This window comes from Pantherophis guttatus, chromosome 15, assembly GCF_059756535.1.
Source record: "Pantherophis guttatus breed Tessera chromosome 15, ASM5975653v1, whole genome shotgun sequence".
Lineage (NCBI taxonomy): Eukaryota > Metazoa > Chordata > Lepidosauria > Squamata > Colubridae > Pantherophis > Pantherophis guttatus.
Window position 1 is genome coordinate 13,696,977 of NC_142077.1, and position 20,169 is coordinate 13,717,145.

General features: G+C 44.3%; 1 protein-coding gene across 1 annotated transcript in view; it reads left to right on the forward strand.

Moving 5' to 3' along the window:
- Window positions 1–20,169, forward strand: part of LOC148111939 (vomeronasal type-2 receptor 26-like) — a 271,952-nt gene that overhangs the window by 89,612 nt on the left and 162,171 nt on the right. The window lies entirely within an intron of this gene.

Consider the following 20,169-nt stretch of genomic DNA (forward strand, 5'->3'; position numbering starts at 1 on the left):
TTATTTTTAACCTGCACAATTTCTTACCTAAAAGGAAGTAAATCAAAAAGACTTGGAAGAAGGAGTTGGGAAGAGATGGGAGCTGAGAGATAGTGGCTGGCCCAAACATATCTATTCAGATTACATGTTTAAAGTGAAAATTTCTCTTTAGTGTGGATGTTTCCTGTCACATCTACCTCTCTGGGACCATCCGAGTTCTTTGAAACTTGAGGAACTGTCTTAGGTCCATCACCTGGAAGGATTACTATGATACCTTCTACATGCGCCTCCCCTTGAGGATCTCCGAGTTGCTGGTCCACAGGGAGGTAGTGTGGACCGTTATGGGGGAACCTCATTACAGGAATATTCTGACAGCCAATTAGATATCCCAGGATAGGAACCCTCTGAGTCAATATATTAAAAAGTGCCATGGGTCAGGTCTCAGGATGTTTGCTTAGAAAGATTAGCTGATTCATTATTAACCTCTAATAATGTAGGTTCCTATGAAGATTCTGCACATTAACCAGGAGATAATTAACATCCTAGGACTTCCTCCAGTTTCATAGACTTTGCTCTACATTTGTTTGAAAATACCCATTCTTTTGGTGAAATTGTTAAGAAACACATCTTGGAAAGTGATCCTGCTATCAGTTTAAGATCTTTGTTGAAAGATGGAAGGATAGAATATTAAAGAAATATTATTTTTTGGCTTTCTCAGATACACAAAAATGCACCAAGTGTCCAGTTGATAAATATCCAAATGTGGACAGAGTCCAATGTATCCCCAAAGTCATAACCTTCCTGTCTTATGAAGAACATCTGGGCATCATCCTGGTCTCTTTTGCCCTACTCTTCTTCCTAACTACAGATCTTGTTTTAATCATCTTCATTAAATACCGAGAAACTCCCCTTGTCAAAGCCAACAACCGGGACCTCTCCTATATCCTCCTGGTCTCCCTCCTGCTTTGCTTCTTGTCTCCTCTTCTCTTCATTGATCAACCAAGGAAAGCCACCTGCCTTCTTCGACAAACGGTCTTCAGCATCATCTTCTCAGTTGCCGTTTCTTCTCTCTTGGCCAAAACCATCACGGTGGTGCTGGCTTTCCTGGCCACAAAACCAGGAAACCGAGTGAAGAGATGGTTGGGGAAGAGCTTGGCCAACTCCATCATCCTTTGTTGTTCTGCAGTCCAAATTATCATCTGCTCCATCTGGCTGGGAGTTTCTCCCCCCTTCCCTGACTCTGACCTCCACTCCCAGCATGGAGAGATCATCCTGCAATGCAACGAAGGGGCCGTTGTCATGTTCTACGTCACCCTCAGCTACATGGGCTTCCTGGCTGCCATCTGCTTCACGGTGGCTTTCCTGGCCAGGAACCTGCCTGGGGCCTTCAACGAAGCCAAGCTGATCACCTTCAGCATGCTGGTCTTCTGCAGTGTCTGGGTGACTTTTGTGCCCACCTACCTGAGCACCAAAGGGAAATCCATGGTGGCTGTGCAGGTCTTCTCCATCCTGGCCTCCAGTGCTGGTCTGCTGGGCTGCATCTTCATCCCCAAGTGCTACATTATCCTTCTGAGGCCTGACCTCAACACAAAGGAGCAGCTCACAGCCAGAACAAATGTAAAAGCATGAGAAATAACACAAATATGATATTGGAAGAATTATTACATTTTCTTTTATTTGAAAGGAGATATTAAGTCCTTATATAGTATGCAGAAGTCAAAGAAAATCGTATCTATATGTTGCACAATGGAAATTTTTGAATGACTGGAATTCTTGTTGTTCCCTCCCCTTTCAATAAATCTTGCTAAAGAGAACTCTGAGAGTTATTCAGAGGAATTTGCCAGCTACTTTATGTGACACTTATAGAAAATAATGTGGGCACTTGTTCCTACTGACAGCAGCTAAAAGTGTGTTTGTGAGAGAGAATGAGTAGGAGAAGTGGTCAGAGGGAGCTGTGGGAACCAAGCACCAGCCTGATTGCCTGATCCCCTCCGTGAGAATGCAGGAATGATGTGAAATATGCCATGTTTGACTGTCTCTCAGCTGGAGAGGGAAATCTTATACAATTCTTTCTTGATTTCCTGATAAAACCTCCTTTGCAGAAAGTGTTCAGCAGAACAGCTCTCTGGGATTTCAGTTTGGGATTGTTTTTAATTTGGTATGTACTTTACACTAAAATAATAATAAAAAAGTAAATAAAAAAATAAAATGTGTAAAGAAATTTCAACTGTATTTTTTTTTCTTTCCTCAACCAGAGAAAGAAAATAGCAGTTTTCAGGCCCTTTAATTTTCAATTCCACAATTTCTACCTAAAGCATTTTCTCTGCTCCTCTTCCAAGCTTGTCTTGTCTGTGAAGGGCTGGAGAAGATGCCCAGAGAAAGGGGACCTTGAGACTCTCCCCAGGAGGAGGTCGAAGGCAGGGGTGAAATTCAAAAATGTTCCTTACTGGTTCTGTGGGCGTGGCTTGGTGGGTGTGGCTAGGTGGTCATGTGACCAGGAAAACCCACTATCAGACTTTATACAAAAATAACACAAAAGCTATGCAACTGACTCTGACACAATGCAAAAGCAGCTGGACTTCACACAAAATGTTTGTCACAGAGAGCTCAAAAACAAACTATCACACTTTACACAAAAATTGTGTTTTGTGATGAGCTCCCCCCCCAGAAATGTGCATTTCCAGCTGTGGAACAAGAAGAGCTCCTAAAACAAAATGTTCCTTTTTATTATTATTTTTTTTATGAAGATGATCATGGCATAAAATAGAAAATAAAGGTAGGAAAGGAAAGGGAAAGGGAAAGAAAGGAGAAGGAGAAGAGTGGACTAAAGGGGAAAAGAAAAGAAAGGGGAAGGAAAGGAAAGGAGTGGAGTGGAATAGCTGAAAAGTCCAAAGTCCAAGAAAAAGGCTTCTTTCCCCCCCCAATTCAGAACCGCCGATTCCTCCTCTGGGGTTGGAAGCATCTGGCCAGGACAGCCCCCTCCTCCCCCCCCCATTCATTGAAGGCGAAGATTCTGCCCTCGGAAGAGTTGCTGCCTGGATGAGGAGGGGGGAGAGGCAGAGGGGGGAGAGACTTGGGGGTCACAGACAGACACCCCCCAATCTGAAGGGAAGACAGGAAAGCCCTCAGCTAAACCAGGAGCAGGCGGAGAGGATCTGCAGGGATCCCTCCTAATCCAGAAGGATCCTCCTTCCCTCCAGCCCCCCTCCCAATAACCCCCCCACCTGACAGCTGCTGTTTTCTTCTTTTGCCTCGCCTAGCCAGCCTTTTTTTCTCTGCTTCTCCCCCCCCCCATGGAATGATAGAGGCGGAGGGGGTGGGCAGAAGCAGCCCCTTCTTTCAGCGAAGCCCCCTCCGGGTTTCCAAGGCCCAGGAGCCGCTGCGATGTCCCGCCGACTCTCCGGAGTGGACTTCTCCGCGCAACCCACCCTCCGACAAAAGCCAATTCAGAGATCCAGTAGATTCCGCTCCCACCCTGCCCGCCCGCCCGGCCATTGGCTGGCCATTCCTGCAGGATTCGCACCCTCTGCCCTCGGAGGTTGGGAATCCACCTCCCTTCTAACCTGGCTGCCTTCAAGTTCGATCCCGGGCTGGACCCCGCTCGCAGCCTTTGGGGAGCTCAGGCTTTCTCCCACCCCCGCCCCTTATTTTCGGAAATAAAGAAAGAAAAGACGGGAATGAGAAGTGTGAAGAGGGATTTCTCTGTCACCACCAAAAAGACAATTGCAAAGCAGGAGGGGGGAGCTGGCACAGAATGGAAGGAAAGCCCCCCCCCCGTTAATAAAGGACCCTCAGGAAGAGAGAAGCGAAAGGAAAGGGGGGAGAGAGACAGAGAGGGAGAGAGAGAGAGAGAGAGAATGACAGCGCAGCCCCCCCACCCCCCAGGCCAAGCGTCCCGCTGCTGCCCCGCCTGCCCCCGCCCAGCGCCTCCAGGGCTCGGCAGAGAGACCCCTCCTCGGAGCCCCTCCAGCGGAGCCTGAGCGCCGGGGGCTGTGCAGGGGCTGGAGGGCCAAGGCTAGGCAAGCCCCCCACCCAACTTCTCCGGAGGGGCTGCGCAGTTCCCGGTCAGGCTCCTCCGGGGCAGAGAAAGGACTCGGGGCCGCACCTGGCGCTCTGCACATGCTCGGGTGCCCCGAGTCGCTCTCGCAATCAGCCCGCTCAGCAACCAGCGGGGCAGAAAGGCCCCCCCCACAATGGAGAAGACCCAGGGGGAGGGGAGGGGAAGCCGCCGCCCGCCTTCCTCTCGGCCCCCTCCCAGACGAGGCAGCCCCCCACCAGCCGCGCCTGGCCTGCCCTCCCCCCCGCCACAGCCCCTTCCCCGCCTCCGCCGCCGTCCCTGCTGCCAGCCCCTCGCAACTGGAAGGCCGGCCGGTGCCCGAAGAGCCTCCCTCCCGCCCTCTCCTGCCCGGGCTCTCCAGGGGTCGCAGAGGAAGGCGGATTTCCCCTCCTGGGCAGGTTGCTTAGAGGGGGGAGACCCAGCCCAGGACGCGGCTGCCCCTCCCCTCCCGGCTTCCCCCGCCCCAGGTGGCAGGTCCTCCTAGCTGCCCCCCCCAGGGAGGCCCCCAGCCCTCAGGAGCAAGGCAGCCCCCTCGCCCTCCAGCCCCCTGGGCTTCCCCACCCGCAACCGAAACCCCCCGAGGAAGCCTCCGGATCCGCCCAGCCACAGTCGGTCTCCACTGCAGAGACTGGCGTTGAGTTGCAGCGTGGAAGAAGAAGAGCCGGCGGGGCTGATGGGCTCTGGAGTCTCTCCAGCAATGGGGTCACTCAGTGGGCAACGGCTGGTTTTGCTGGGCTGGTTGAGAACGTCGCGTTCTTCGCCTTTGGGCTAAAGCAATTTGACTGGTTTCCTTCGTCTTTCCCCCCATATTCCATTTTATGGAGCTTCATTTGGCTTCCGTGACTCAACGAGGGAACTTTTCCTGGAAACTCCCCAGGCGGAAAGGCTGCAGCTGCCCAGCAGAGGAGGAAACCCCGGTCAGTGAAGCCCTTTCAGCTTCCTCTGAGCATCCGAGGACGGATAAGACCATCCGGGCCCTTCAAAGCCTCCCAGGGATTCCGAGTCCCTCCTTCCCTCCAGGATCTACTCCGTTTGTGGACTTCTGGTCCTTCCTTTCCTCTCCGACTGCAATGGCTCTCCTGGGGGTCGAGGGATCAACAGGTTCGGCCAATCAGGATGTTTCCTCTACAATCCTACGGGCTCCTCTTTCCTCTTCGGGAATTGGCTTTGTAGTCCTAGGGGGGGCTCTGAAGTATTTCTCCACTCAAGCAATGCCGGGAAGGGAGTAGGATTTGCGCAGTGCAGGTAAAGCAGATTGCGCCCCCTTGTATTTTGTACTACAAATCCCATCAACTCCAGCCAATGCGAGCAACGTCGTGGATTCTGAGAATTGTAATCCAAAGCAAGGCTCCAGCTCCTATTCGCCTATTCCTTTCCCTTCAGGGCTGCGCTGCATCCGGCTGGGGCCAAACGGAGGCCGGCGGTTGGGGAAGGTCCGGAGCAGCTGCGGTGCCAGGAAGGGGGGAGGAGGGAAGGAGGGAAGCGGATCTTCTCTTGGCCCCGGAGAAGGTCCCAGCCCCCCTTTTTTACCTGCGTCCAGGTGAGGTTCCAAGAGCGCTGGCATCACTGCGGAGCTTTTAATGCAACTGCAGAGTTGAGCTCTCTCCATTCTTCCCCCCCCCAATGACCTGAAAGGACGCCCCGGATTTCATTGCTCTCTGTTAGTCTCCCCCCCCCCTCTTTGTCCCAAGCAGCACCCGAGGATGGCGGTCCTTCTACTGGCAGGGGCTTCCTAAGAAGCCAGTGGAGGGGCAGGAGAGGGGCCCCCAAGACAAGAAATTAAACCCTCTTTCTGCCTCCCCTTTTGTCAAGGGCAGCTGGGTGGGGGCCGAGGGGCTCCCGGAGACCCCCAAGCCGGATCGTCTGTTTAGTTAAAAGTCCCAGGGGGAGGAGGGAGAAAGCTCCGCGCTTCTTTGCTCCCTCAACTATAGAAAAGAGCCTCTGGAGAAGGTGAGAGTTGGTCTCCCTTTGTGGGGGGAGAGACATAAAAGTGGATCCCTTTGAGATCAAAGTGGGCCCAAACGTGCCTTTGGGGGGGGGGAATGGAGGTGGAGCCTTGTTTGGGCGAGGTGAGGGGGGAGCTGGGAGCTGCAACTACAGAAAAGGAGCGTTTGGGGAGGGGGCGAGGTGTGGGCGTTGCTTTGCGAAGGGCAGAGTCTTTTGGGGGTGATTTTGGCGGGAGAGTGGCTGCTTGGTTGGCTGTGGATGGGAGGTTGGGGGTGGGGGATGTTTTTGTGGGTGCGTGTTGTGGGTGGGGGAAGGGGAGCGGTGGAGGAGGAGGAGGAGGAGGGAGGGGCTTAAAGCCAGGGAGGGAAGGAGAGGGAAAGCGGGAGCAGCGGGTGAGGAGCGATCAGAGCGCCCGAGAAAGGCGGCGGAGGAGCTGCGAGAGGAGCGAGTGAAAGAAGCCAAAGAACCGCGGAGATTCTCCCCGAGCGGCTTCAACGGCTCGGCCGGCAGCGCTCCTGGAGCGTCTCCGGTGCTAAGCAGGGATGCTGAGGGTCTCACCTGGATGGGCGACCAGGGCGAGGGCTGTGGAAAAGCCAGATTTTCACTTGGTTGTGGCCAAGTGTGAGATTGTGCAGGAGCTGGGGATCCTTACCCACCAATTGAATGGCAAAAATACACCATAGTATATTAAAGTCACTGATAGAGAAACTCTTTTACAATAAATGCTCATGTTATTCTTATATCATCATGAATAGAAGCAAGGAAATCCTTTTTTTTTCAATTTAATCCTCTTTGTCTCCACCAGCTGACTGAGTCTCAAGCCAACCCAGATCCAAAACCAGAGGCACATGATAGTTACTCATCACCTTGACATTGAATGAGTGTTGAGAAGGTGGGATGGAGATAGTTCTCCACCAGAGTTCAGAGTCACAAACAAACCATTATTTGTAGAAGGACTAATTTTTCTCTGGCCATTAAAGGGGATTCAAAATAATTCAATCCTTAAAATAGATCTATCATAAAAGGAAGAAGTTTTTTTTTTAATGTGAGAAACATTTACCAATTCTAAAAAAAACCTCATTTGTTTCTATAGGGATCAGGAATTGTGTATCAATCAGCAGCTACAAAAATATGGGACTGGGCTGGGCAGGGGCCACTACAACCGTTTCAATCACTACTTTAAACAAAAGTTAGCATTCAAGTGATGAACTCAAGTTTGGATGGAGAGAGAGAAATAATCTGGAGTTTTTACGGTTTGTATTCCGTCCCATCTTTGGATTCCAGCGACTTTCACAAAATAAGACAAAAAGAGAGAAGCTTTGGAAATCCAGACCATTCAGGAAATTAGACAGGTCCGTTAATACAGGAGTAAGTGAAATAAAAAGGAAAGAAGGAAAGTGTTAGGAATGCAAAGAGAGGAAAGGAAACTCCAGCACAGGGAATGACTTAGGAATGAAACTGGCAAGGAGGAGCCTGGTTGGAAGTCCGTGTTGTATGCGATCTTCTTGTTCAACTGAGGATTCTTCCCGTGAGATGGTCTCCTGGCCTGGAAGAGCTTCCCCTTCAGTCTCTCCCATCTCAGATGTCAGCGTTTCGCTGGCATAGAGAGCAGAGAGAGAGAGAGAGAGAGAGAAAGATAAACTTTGAACTTCAAGACAAGGAGTTTGAAGAATGACTTGGAAGATAGCCAATTAGAAGCAGATATTGTCAGATGTAAATGCCTTATTCTATAATGTGTAAATAGTATATGAATGGGATATCAGGGGTTAACTTATCCTTCTATTCTTAATGTATTCATATTTCACCACTCCCTCATATAGCTCCACCCACTGTATATATAAGGAGCCACCTTCACCCTTTTCCTTGCTTCTATCTGTGAATATTCAGTGAATATAGAATGCCTATTGTAAATAAAAGGAAGTATATTTAAACCTTTAACTCTTACTATTATTATTGAGTCTGATCCTAAAAATATTGCAACAAGCTGGTAGCAGAGGATGGTTAATTGACTCAATAAAAACTTTAAAATGTCTAAGAAAGATAGGCCCAACACCAGGGCCTACAGCAAAGAAATAGAAACAGAACAAGAAATAATCAACGAATCCACAAACGCAATTTCGAGAGAATCCGAAGAATACATCACTGAAGACGAAGAAATAAGAGATGAAAATGATGACCAGGAAGAAATCGAAATAGAGAATAACGAACTCAGGTCAGAGATATTAAAACTATTAAAAAGCCAGAAGAATGATGAAAGCCTCATCGCGAACCTCCAAGAAATGCTAAAGAACAGCGGAGCAGCGAGAGAGAAAAACATCACTAATGAGAAATCTAAAGACACAAAAATAGTGAGTAATATGACTGCAGAGAAAGTCATTACGAAGAAGAAAAAATGTGCTCCGGCGCGAAATTTTGAATGGCAGCCATCTTGGTTTCAACAGACCTCCGAGATGAGCGAAGCAGAGCCAATCAAAATGCTCAGTTCAAAATTTCTGGCGCGAAAAACGTTATCAGACAACAAAAATGAAAAAGAGGATTCAAACTCATCGGAAGAGTCAGAAACAGAAAGTGAAGATGACCCAACAAGATCCCAAGTAAAGTCAGCAATGAAGACGCTTTTTGCTGCATTTGGGCCAAAACTAAAAATTACGAAAGAGCCACCGAAGAAGCGAGCAAGCAAGCCGACACCTCAAGACCTGCCCGCTCCCATTCTGACTTCGAGAGCGATGACGCCCGAACCCAGAGGGCCTTGTCGATTCCGTCCTACACCACAGACCGAAACAAGTGCCAACGCCCCCAAAAGAAAAAGAAGAGCAGCCGCCGTCGTCAGAACTCCCAAGGCCGAACCAGAGACCGACTCGTCTGAAGAGGAGCGGAGCGAACGAGCCGCAATGGAGAGAACCTTCCACGACGACGCCGAAGAAGAAATGAACAACGCGCATGCGCGAAACTATGCAGACGGTCCGGGAAGACATGAACTGGCGAGAGAACCGCGCAGACTCGTTGCGAGCATCCCCATGCCGTTTTGCAATTTTCTACACTTGCGAGACCACGGACTACCTCAGGTTGTAAGTAATGGACAAAATAATGTGGGAAACTTACCCAGCGACTTCCCAAAACTAAGGGTTGATGGCATTAATTTGCAAGAATGGTATCAACAGCTCCAGGTTATATTTATGAAAGAAAATTTACTATTTTTTATCACTAGTCCCCCAAAAAGACCTTGGACTTTAAAAATAGATTGTTTACACCATAGGGCATTTTTCTTAATAATATCTAGTGTGTCTCCTGCAATGTATCATAGCATCAAACCAAACCTAACTGTTTCAGAAATTATTCAATGCATGTTTAATTTGTTTCACAGCGACAGTGTAGCCACCACCACAAGAATGTCTAAGGATTTCTTTTCATCTAGGGTGAAACCAGGGGTTTCTATAAGTGAGCATTTGATATCTTTAAACAAAATAAGAGCTGAACTGCATTTGAGGGGGGAGGTGATTTCAGACCAAACAATGAAAAGTGTTATTATCAATTCACTTGATTCATCATGGGGTAGTTTTATGTCACATTTAGACACTATCAATCTAGGATATTTATCCATAGAAAGTCTATCCAACAAATTGATAGCAGAAGACAATTCAAGAAAAAATCGTACTAGCAATCACACAGAGCACAAACCTTTTAGGAAAGTAGCTTTCCAAGACAAATATAATGAAACACTTAAATGTCACAATTGTGGATCCAGGGAACACAATAGAAGAGATTGTCCCAAAATTTCAAAGGAAAGACATAGGTCAGAATATAGGAACAAATACAATTATAGACAGTCTTCCATAGATAGACATAGATATAGAAGCCCACCAAATTACAGAGAAAATAGAGGGGGCAGAGAAAATTCAAAGGATAGAAAATCTGGTTCACTGAATGGACTAAATAAACAAGACAACGCTAAAATACAACAAAATGAGAACAACAATTGGCTTATTGATTCTGGAGCAACTAATCACACCACTAATAACAAAAATATATTGTCTTCATTTACAGAAGATAAATTTGTAATAAAGGTAGCTAACCAAGAAAAGGTTCAAGTATTAGGCAGAGGGAACGTAACCTTGCCTGGTCTAGGAAAAATAGAGGGGGTATTATTAATACCTGAAATACCTCATAACATACTAAGTGCCATAAAACTAAGTAGAGACTCTGACATTAATATAGTTTTCTCAAAGGGAAAAGCGACTTTAGAGAAGAATAAAATAAATGTAGGCACTGTGATGATTAAAGGAGGCCTACCTTATCTGATAACAAAGGAAGAATGGTTGCATAACATTGATTCAAATATAGAAGATTGTATTGAAGCAGATGATGAAAATATTAGCAACAGTGACAATGATGAATGTAAAATATCTCATGATCATGCAGATGCACACAAAGAAAAAAAACCAAAAATAGGTAAGCCAATTCATGATGAGTGTGCTCACATCTTACATAGGAAGTTAGGACATGCCAGTTTTCCTGTAGTGCAAAAAATGATTGAACACGCAGAAGGTGTCAAAATAAAAAATTGTGAAAACTATTTGGAATGCTCAGTATGTAAATCTACAAAACTAAAAACTAGTCCCAGGCCAAGAAAATCTACTAGAACAACTAACAAAATTTTTGACTTAGTACACATGGACCTAGTTGGCCCATTAACTCCATCAATCACTTATAGAAAACGTTACTTCCTGACAATAGTAGACGATTATAGCCGCTATGGGTTTGTTTACACATTAAAACACAAAGATGAAACCTTTCAAAAATTTAAGGAATTTTACAAACGCATAGAAACACAACACAATATCAGAATAAAACAAATTATGACAGATAGGGGATGTGAATTCATGTCCAAAGAATTCTCCCAATGGTTAAAAGATAGAGGAATGCTACATTACACGTCCAGTCCATTTTCTGCGTTCCAGAACGGGATTGCAGAGAGGAAAAATTCCACTTTACAAACCATGATTAGGTGCACATTGGAGGATGCTGGCTTAAGCAAACAATTTTGGTCAGAAGCCTTACATTATTCAAATTACACACAAAATAGAACCTGGTCCAGTATTGTAAATAAGACACCATATGAAGTAATGTATAATAGGAAACCAAAATTAGCACACATGCACATATTTGGAGTCACTGCAGACGTACACATACTTAAACAGTTGAGAAGGAAGGGAGAAAACATATCCAGAAGACTCAGATTTATGGGATATGAAACTGGCACCAAAGGGTACAGATTCATTGATAATAATAACAAATTTATAGTTTCCAGAACAGCTGTGTTCCATGAACAGGCCAACTGGTCTAAATTACATCTTAATGAAATATTTCCAAATAAATGCAAAGATACAAAATCTCATGAGGAAGGGACCATAGAAAAACAAAATATCAACAAATATAAAAGCAAAACCAAAACTTGGACAAATAGCCAACACAAAATAAAGACAGACACACTAACAAAAAAGGAAGCAAGATATTTGCATGATAACAATAGCAAACCTGAAAGAGCCATTAGGAACAACAGAAATCAAACACCAAACAAATACAGAGATTACATAATGCATATGGATGGTGAATCGATAACAACTAATACATATGAGGAAGTGTTAAAACTTCCTCATGAAGAAAAAGAAAAATGGGAACTTGCTATGAAGAAAGAGATGGAAAGTTTACAAGGATTAAATGTATTTACACCTGCAATTGCACCTAAAGATAAAACAATTATTGGTACCAGGTGGATATATAAAATTAAGAACTTAGAAGGAGGCAATACTCTATACAAAGCTAGATTAGTTGCACAAGGTTATGCACAGAAATATCCGGAGGACTATACTGAAACGTATTCCCCCACAGTAAGAACTGAGAGTGTCAAAACAGCTCTAGTGGTAGCATCAGCACTCAACCTTGATGTATTTCAATATGACATACAGACTGCGTATCTACACGCGAAACTAGATAAGGAAATATATGTAAGAGCACCTCACAGTCAGTACACCAACAAAAATGAAATTTGGCTGTTAAACAAAAGTTTATACGGATTAAAACAATCAGGTAAAAGATGGTATGATTGTTTAGTAAAAGTACTTAAGACCATGGATTTCAATGCTACCACTGCTGATAACTGTTTCTTTGTCAAAAAGGGTGATGATTACACTGAATTTGTGTTGATTTATGTAGATGACATTTTGTATATAGGAAAACACAAAGAGAGAAGAGAAACTTTTGTAAATAAGTTAAATGAACATTTCTCGTTGAAATCTCTAGGTAAAGTGAACAAATATCTTGGTGTCCAAATTAATAAGACTAGAAAGGGATTCAAACTTACTCAGAGAGATAAGATTATAGAACTTTTAAATAAATGCAATTTAAACAATGCCAAACCTTGTGATACTCCTATGCAAACTGATTTTCTTAGAAATACTGATGAATCTTCTCCTGAATTCAAAGATAACACATTTTATAGATCAATCATAGGTTCACTTCTTTATATATCTAATTGGACTAGACCAGATATCGCCTTACCACTCAATTTATTATCCAGACACGTCAGCAAACCAACAATGTATCACTGGGAAGCTGTTAAAAGGATTTTAAGATATCTGAAATGTACACTAGATTTTTGCTTAGTATTAGAACCTAGTGATAATAAAGAACCAAAGCTTGCATGTTACGCAGATGCGGACTGGGCTGGTGACACATCATGCAGAAAAAGTACATCTGGTTATATTTTTTTCTTAAATGACTGTCCAGTTTACTGGTACACTGGTAAACAAGAACTAGTAGCCACTTCAACGACAGAAGCGGAATATGTTTGTTTATCCAAAGCTGCAAATAACCTTGTATGGTTTAATGATTTAATTTCAGATGTTTGGAAAAAACCTGCTTTGCCTTTTGTTATGCATGAAGACAATAAAGCAGCCATTGAAATATCTAGATCCGATGCCATTGGACAAAGGTCCAGGCATATAGATATAAAATTTAAACATGTGAGACAATTATCTCAGGATGGATTTATTAAAGCAGTGCATTGTGATACTTCAGAACAATTAGCTGACATATTAACGAAGCCTTTACCTTCTAAACAGCACAAATATTTAACTTCTAAATTGTATGTCTTGTATTGCCCTGAATCTGAATGTAATTGGTGTTGCATAACGAATCGGCATTTAGAGGGGGATTTGTCAGATGTAAATGCCTTATTCTATAATGTGTAAATAGTATATGAATGGGATATCAGGGGTTAACTTATCCTTCTATTCTTAATGTATTCATATTTCACCACTCCCTCATATAGCTCCACCCACTGTATATATAAGGAGCCACCTTCACCCTTTTCCTTGCTTCTATCTGTGAATATTCCGTGAATATAGAATGCCTATTGTAAATAAAAGGAAGTATATTTAAACCTTTAACTCTTACTATTATTATTGAGTCTGATCCTAAAAATATTGCAACAGATATTTGGGGATCGGAAAGGGAGGGATTGGGGGACAAAAGGTCAGTCTTGTCCGCATCGAGTCATGATCCGGTGGCTGTGCTCAATTAAAGAAAAGATTTCCTTAAAGATTGGCAATTTGGAAATTCATTTATTTTGAGATAGCATCGAAGTCTGACAGACGGACATGACTGACCTTTTGCCCCCCAATCCCTCCCTTTCCGATCCCCAAATATCTGCTTCTCATTGGCTATCTTCCAAGTCATTCTTCAGACTCCTTGTCTCGTCATTTCCCAGGAATGTCTCCCCCCCCCTTCATTTCCACGACAACCGGACATCAAAGGGATTTAGCAGGCAGAAGTTCAGAGCTTATCTCTCTCTCTCTCTCTCTGCTCTCTATGCCAGCGAAACGCTGACATCGTCCACAGTAATACAGGACTAACCCCATTTAAGATAGTGAGCAGCATCGATTTCGTCCCCATGCCAGAGTACCTGAGGGAGCCTCCTTCCTCAGTTACCTTGACCGAATGGATGGCAATGCTAAGAGAAACCTGGGAGAACGTCAAGAGGGCGTTAGACAAGGCAGCACGGTCTTATAAGACACAAGCAGATAAGCACCGAGCCCCCCAGAGACCGTTCCAAGTGGGGGAAAAGATCTACCTCTCCACCAAGTACTTGAGACTCAGACTCCCAACCAAAAAAACTGGGGCCGAAATTCATAGGGCCATTTCCAATAGTAAAAGTAATCAACCCGGTTACAGTACAATTGCAGTTGCCCCGGTTACTAGGGAGGATACACCCCGTTTTTCACAGTAGCCTCCTGAAGCCTGTAGTAGGGTCAACTTTAAGGCCGGTGCCATGGGATCCCCCAGGGCCCTTAATTGTTGGAGGCCAGACCCACTATGAAGTACAGCGAGTTCTCGATTCAAGGTGGCACAGAGGGCGCCTCCAGTACTTAATTAAGTGGAAGGGCTACCCCTTGTCAGAAGCTTCCTGGGTGAAGAGCACAAACATCCAAGCTGACCGCCTCATAGCTAAATTCCATGCAGATCACCCGGACAAGCCGGGAGGGGGTGGGGTACCCCCTCGGAGGGGGTGAGGTACTAAACTTGTTGTTTATCTCACGCAGGCCCCGCTGGGAGAGTGAAGGGAGAGGGGCCAGATGTCAGCGTTTCGCTGGCATAGAGAGCAGAGAGAGAGAGATAAGCTCTGAACTTCTGCCTGCTAAATCCCTTTGATGTCCGGTTGTCGTGGAAATGAAGGGGGGGGGAGACATTCCTGGGAAATGACGAGACAAGGAGTCTAAAGAATGACTTGGAAGATAGCCAATGAGAAGCAGATATTTGGGGATCGGAAAGGAAGGGATTGGAGAGCAAAAGGTCAGTCTTGTCCGCATCGAGTCATGATCCGGTGGCTGTGCTCAATTAAAGAAAAGATTTCCTTAAAGATTGGCAGTTTGGAAATTCTATATATATACCACCAAAGAACAGATTGACCCAGACTCCATACTCACAAACTAGAAACTTGATTTGGGGTTTTTTGTCTCTTCAATGGCTGGGGTTTGATTTTTATTTCAGAAATAGGAAAGCTTACACATTTTTTTATCGAAATAAAGAAAAATTCTAAATTCTACATCCTTTCAACCTGTGCAGAAAGTAATGTTAACATTATAACTATTTTAGCTATTCTCTATAAGCTGTTTGACGACACTATTTTTTTAAACATCCAATTTCACTTCATCTTCCGATCTCTCTGCTCTGCGTCTCCAATAGATTTCCTTAAGGCTGACTTTTACTATTCTTTGATTTTAATTGCTGTATATCTCACAGATCACACTCTACAGAGCTAAAGAACTTTTTCTACAGAGTTTGATAATTTCTCTTTTTGGTGTTTGCTTTTTATTTTTCTTTTGTCAAACTCTAAGTTTTCCTTTGTTTTTTTAAATATATTTTTTAATATTCCTTCATTTTCTCTGACCCTTCCCTCCTTCTGATTCTGGGTGGCATCTGAACAGAAGAAAGCAGATTTCGCATTCAAGTTCCAGCTCCAGTTCTTTTTTTTTTTTTAACATTTTATTACATTATAGAATAAAATACACACAAAAAAACAAACAAACAAAGAGGAATAAATGGGGGGAGGGAGAAAAGAAAAAAAAGCGCTGACTTCAGACTTCCTCCGTTGCAGTAAAGTAAAGCATTAAAATCGAATCTCAACTTTTTACTTTTCCATAATAATATAAATGGTTTTGTAAAAGAAAGCAGATATCGCAAGGCAAAAGTCCCGCCTCTCTTTCTCTCTACTGGTTGCTTCTATTCCTGGCCTGCCCCCTTCGTCATGACAACCCTGTAGCCAATCAAATGGGGGAAAGAGACGGTTGCCTGGGAGCTTCCCTGCCCTCAGCCTGATAGAGAAGAAGCTGAAGAAGCCAAGCCAAAGGGGGAGGGGGATTTCAAATAAAATGCAAAATTCAAAGCTTTGGGGGGGATGAGAAAGAGGCAAAAGCTCCCAGAATGGCAGAGGGAGGGGGGCTTAAGCCCCTTCCCCAGAAAAGGCTGCAATGAAGAGGCTCTCCTCAGCTGGGGGCTCTGGAGGGGCCACAGGGGACCCCCATCTTCCTCAGAGTCACAGAGGGTCCCCTCCAGGGTGAGGTCGGCTACCTTTTCCTCCCGGGCAACCCCGGATCCCCCTTGGAAGACCCAGCCCTGCATGGCTTCTCCCCCACAGGAGCCTCGGGCCCAAGCGAGGCTGGAGAAACCCCGGGGGCTGCGTCCCCCCAACATTCAACCCTAGGACCCATAAACCATGTTAGTCTCTTCCCAGGAATGCCCCGGATCCCCTCCTCCTTCCTGGCCATCCTGGGCTTTCTCCGTGAGTCTGGGCATTGCTTTCCCCCCTGAGTGCCCCGTGCGTGGAAAGAGGTGGCTGAGCAACATGGGATATGGTTTCCCCCTTCCCAAGACTCAAAAGATGGAAGATGGATTTTGCAGATCAGCTTTCCATCTGCAACATGAGGGTTCTGAGTTCCCTCCCCTTCCCTCCTTTCTTCCCTCCCTCCCCTCCCCACATGGGGAGAGAGGCAGCCTTGATTTCTCCATCTCTTTTCACTTGGCTTTCTCTAACTTCTCTCTCTCCCTCTCTTTCTCCCCCCCTTCCCCCCCTCTCCCCCTTCCTGTGATTTTTTTTAACTCTGCAAAGTTCTAAAAACTAGTTTTTCACTAAAGTTGATTTTGCTCTTAGAGACTGGCTGCACTATTGCATCAGCCCTTTTGTGCGATGCCCTTGAGCATTAGCTTTCAAAATAAAGTAAATTTTGGTTCCTACTCAGCTGCCAGGTATTTCAGATCTGGGTCAACCTCTGGCATTAACTGGCCCCTGGAGTTTTGTCTTTCATCACTATACAAACAAATATCAGATTTATTTGTTATTTCAGCCACAGGTGCCATGTATTCACTGCTTGGAGCGCCCAAAACTCTCAATTCTAGATGACCGATTTAATTCCATCTCTGCTCCTGTTATTTTGAATCACATGGGGATTATTTCCCTTTCATTTCCCTCCAGAGAATTTCTCAACAATCTTTGACTGCAAGAACTAGCTGAATTATCCAGGGATTTCTCCTGAGAGGGAGAACTATGATAAAAGTTTCAGCTCTGCTGTTGGGCTGAATCCTCCAGGGGAGACTTTGGGCAGAGAAAGATGGAGGTTTGGGACAGGCAGGGTCTGTGCTCTTGAATCTACGTCTCTCTCCTTTCCAGATGAAGCTGAGTGTTTCTCTGTGTTGAGAAAAAGCAACTGGATGTTCCACCTTGTGAGAGTCCTTTGAATTCTTCCAATTTTTCTTTAGAAACTGGAAGGATATTGATTAATTCACACCATGAATGATGGACCTCCTGCTTCTGCCTCTGATGCTGCTTTTGTCCCATTCAGTCTCTGGGAAGCTGAGAATGAAATGCCTGCTGAGTTTGGAGAACCAGGATGGAAAACCATGGAGCTGCTATAGACCAGGAGACCATCTAATCAGTATAGTCATCAGTGGAAAGGAAAGATTACATGCAAAGTTTCTTTTCAACATGGCTCCTTCTCTTCCGTTTGTTTTCTATGATTCGTAAGTCATTCAGAGTAATGGAGTTGCAGTCCCTCCATTTTAACACTCTTCTTTTCTTTTTAATTCATTTATTCTTATATTGGGGAATATGTCTAATTTCCTGAATGATTTTGATTTCCATGGCTTCTCTCTTTGGTTTTGTGAAAAAGACTCACATCAAAAAATGGGTCTGAAAAAAAGTTGAAAGGGCTGCAGATTAATTTCCTCTCTCAGTCCAATCCTTAATTTATCACTTGAATAATGAATTTTATTCAACGTAGTGGTGGAACCAGTTGTAGTTGCTGTATTTCAGCCCGTTTCCATATTTTTGTAACTGATCATTGGTTTGGGATCAATGTTGGCCTAAGACTCAGTAGGCTTGTGGATGATTATATATTAAAAAAAGTATTTGTTGTTGCTGTTGATTATAATTTTTTTTACAATAGGACATCTTATAATTCTGTATTTGGATTAATATTCATTTTCAACATTCAACTGGCCAGCAAGAATTCCCAACTCTTGCACAATCTCACACTTGGCTACAACATCCATAACAACTATTTGAGCACTTTCCACACTTCAGATGCCTTGCTGGACATGCTCTCCACTGGAGAAGCCAATGTCCCCAACTACAGCTGTGGAAGGAAGGAGAATCTTCTGGCTCTGATTGATGCAACTAAAAGGGAGAACTCCATCCAGATGTCAACATTAGGAGGCACCTACAAAGTCCCACAGGTTTGTGTGTGTGTTTCTCCTTCTAGTAAAGTGAGGGGTGGATGGTGGTGGGTGAGCAATAGATTCAATCATGTCTTCTCCATGGAATCAAAGAGCTGCTTTTCTCCATATTAGCAAAAACTTCAATATTTTACCCCATTATGTTCATTTTGAGATTAATCAGAAAAGGCCTGAACTGCAAGCAATACATTCCCTGCAAAAGACATTCTACCAACTATTTAACTGATCAGAAAATATCCCTGGTTGTTGGGGCCTCTATTGGCATCTTCATTTTCACAGATAAATAATGTCAGCCCTATCCAGACAGGTTGAAGTTGGCAATAGTAGCATTTTACCTATCTAAAATGTGGAATAAAAATTATTCTAGCAATTATAGATCAAATAGACTAGCAGATATTGTGGCTAAAATTTATGCCATGATCCTCTTAGTTAAACTTGAGAAAAAATCATTCCTTGCAGAAGGTTTTAGGTAGAGTTAAAAGCTATATAGATTTTGTAAGAAATAATGCATAAGTTAATAATCTAATATTGGCAACAAATTTGTCTTGAAATATCTCATCTATATCAGTGAAGTAAAACAAGGTTTGCTGCTTTCTAGATGTTAGTGTAGCATTTGACTCAATAAACAGAAAATTATGATGGAGAAAATTGATTGCCCTCAAAATGGAGCTCAGCCTGTTGGCCCTGATCCAAGCCCTTGTTTGAGAGGGAGGTTTGGGCTCAATGGAGCCATGAGAAGAAGGATCTATGCTTATCAAGGGGGAAGGGAAAGAGGCATATTTGAACCCTTGTTACTCAGTCTAGATATGAATGACTTACTAGGACTAATGCAGGATCAAAAAACAGATCATAAATAAATGTTATTTCATTTTTTGACAAAAATGACTGAATAACTGGACCAGTGAAATGCAGTGCATGTAGTATACAGTACTTGGATTTCAGAAAGGCTTTGACAAAGTAAATCACAACCTATTTCTCGGGAACCTGAAAATATGTGGGATGGACAGCATCACCCCCAGATGGGCTCAGCCTGTGGTCCTCAATGGAACTACGTCTGCATGGAGGGAAACAAGCAGTGGGGGACCCCAAGGTTCCATTTTAGGCCCAGTTCTCTTCAACATCTTCATGAATGATTTGGATGAGGGGAGAAATGGGGAAATCATCAAATTTGAAGACAACACTAAAGTGGCAGGAATAGCCAACCCCCCAGAAGATAGGCTCAAGATCCAGATGGATCTAGATAGACTTGAATCCTGGGCCTATCTAACAAAATGAAATTCATTGTAAATTCACCTTGATGAGGTGAAACCTTGCTCCATAGCAGTAACTATGAGAGGGATCTTGGAGTCCTAGTGGACAATCACTTAAATATGAGCCAGCAATGTGTGGCGGCAGCCAAAAAAGCCAATTCTAGGTTGCATTAACAAAGGGATAAAATCAAGATCACATGAAGTATTGGTACCGCTTTATAATTTATTTTTTTTAATTTGATTTATATGCCGCCCTTCTCCGAAGCCTCAGGGCGGCTTACAATGTGCTCAGCAATAGCCTTCATCCTTTTGTATATTTATACAAAGTCAGCTTATTGCCCCCACAACTGGGTCCTCATTTTACCTACCTTAGAAAGGATGGAAGGCTGCGTCTTGGCGAGATTCGAACCCTGCAGTAATTGCAGGCAGCTGGTCTTAATAACCAGCTTAATAACAGGGTGCCTTAAACCACTGTACTACCAAGGCTCTTTATAATGCCTTGGCAAGAGCACACTTGGAATAGTGCATCCAGTTTTAGTCTCCATATTATAAAAAAGATGTAGAGACTCTGGAAAGAGAACAGAAAAGATGATTAAGGGCCTGGAGACTAAAACATATGAGGAACAGTTGCAGGAATTCAGTATGTCT